General features: G+C 40.0%; 1 non-coding gene across 1 annotated transcript; it reads right to left on the bottom strand.

Moving 5' to 3' along the window:
- Window positions 1-1,348: 1,348 nt before the first annotated feature.
- On the bottom strand, window positions 1,349-1,421 carry TRNAA-CGC (transfer RNA alanine (anticodon CGC)). Its single transcript has one exon. It is a non-coding gene; the product is annotated as a tRNA-Ala (tRNA).
- Between the last annotated feature and the right edge of the window lie 210 nt (window positions 1,422-1,631).

Below are 1,631 nucleotides of genomic sequence, written 5' to 3'. Positions count from 1 at the left end.
ACTCTAGCTTTTTCACTTAAGCAGCGCTTTAAGCGGCGCTACATCATAAGCTGCTACTTGCGAGCTACAAAGAGGGAAGTATCCAAACCGCGAATAAATCATGCACTCGTTTTGTCGGCAGTTTCTATATCCAGAGCACTGTTCATCATATAAGTCAACTTGCGCTCGATTATTTCATTAAAAACCCGATTATAAGTAATGTTGTCGCAACATTTATATCGGTACCGAGTTAGTTTTATCATCCCAGTTTTATGGAAGATAATATTTAATGCTTTTTGAAAGGCTTTCTTGTTTGAACCGGGTGCTTTGGCGCTCACTTTACTTTTTTTATGCAAGCTCCAGGAGGCTGAGCCAGGGAGCGGGGCTGAAAGAACGCCTGTACCTCCTAGTCAGTAACTCTATGTGAAAGGGGTTATCTCAAACATATTAATGCCAGTTGAATAGTATACATAGCCCGTCTGTTACTCTGCGTAAGTTCACTGCAACCAGTTATCATTTTGTATCGTCAGCTTAAATTGTACTGCTTTCCTAATATTATATTGGCGTGACACCGCTGCAAGGGAGAAAATTTATGACGATGTTTAGTATTATAGGTATAGTTCTTTTATTAAGTGTCAAAAGTGTAGGGAGGCGTTGCTGCATTTTGTTTTAAGAAATATAACTTGTATATGTGAACAGTAAACACACACACGTATATATATATATATATATATATATATATATATATATATATATGGGAAAGAGGTGTATACCTAAGGGCTCGTTTTTTCCGTGTACAATATTAATGAGATCTAACAGACAGTAATGCTAAGGAATGTACAGGGGAAGTTATTAGAACCAATGGAATATAAGAAGAAAGAAGAAAGAAAAGTGGATGAAAAAATTACCAGCCGTGAGCAGGAATCGAACCTACGACCTTCGAATAACGCGTTCGATGCTCTAACCACTGAGCTATCACAGCGGCCTTCCCTCCATCCCCTTTTTTTGGGTTTATATGTGAATTTAGAAGTAGCAGTGACAGCGCCATCTATAAGCCGAGCGACGAGTGTGAAAACACTCTTATTCGCATGTTTGGCGTCACGTAGCACGTGAACTTATTATGAGCGGGCAGCTGAATAATTGTCCCTTTTATACAACCTAAACACACCAAGTCTGCCAGTACGAGACCCTCGTTCAATGAAATAAGGGAAAGAGATGTATACTTAAGGGCTCGTTTTTTCCGTGTTTTAACACAATATTAATGAGATCTAACAGACAGTAATGCCAAGGAATGTACAGGGGAAGTTATTATAACCAATGGAATATAAATAAGGAGAAAGAAGAAAGAAAAGTGGATGAAAAAATTACCAGCCGTGAGCAGGAATCGAACCTACGACCTTCGAAAAGCGCGTTCGATGCTCTAACCACTGAGCTATCACAGCGGCCTTCCCTCCATCCACTTTTTTGGGTTTATATGTGAATTTAGAAGTAGGAGTGACAGTCAGCGCCAGCTATAAGCCAAACGGCGAGTGTGAAAACACTATTATGCGCATGTTTTGGCGTCACGTAGCACGTGAACTTATTATGAGAGGGCAGCTGAATAATTGTCCCTTTTATACAACCTAAACACACCAAGTCTGCCGGTACGAGAC

The sequence above is a fragment of the Rhipicephalus microplus genome, chromosome 6 (assembly GCF_043290135.1).
Source record: "Rhipicephalus microplus isolate Deutch F79 chromosome 6, USDA_Rmic, whole genome shotgun sequence".
Lineage (NCBI taxonomy): Eukaryota > Metazoa > Arthropoda > Arachnida > Ixodida > Ixodidae > Rhipicephalus > Rhipicephalus microplus.
Note: the sequence above shows the minus strand (reverse complement) of the source record. Positions and strands in the feature narration are given on the sequence as shown.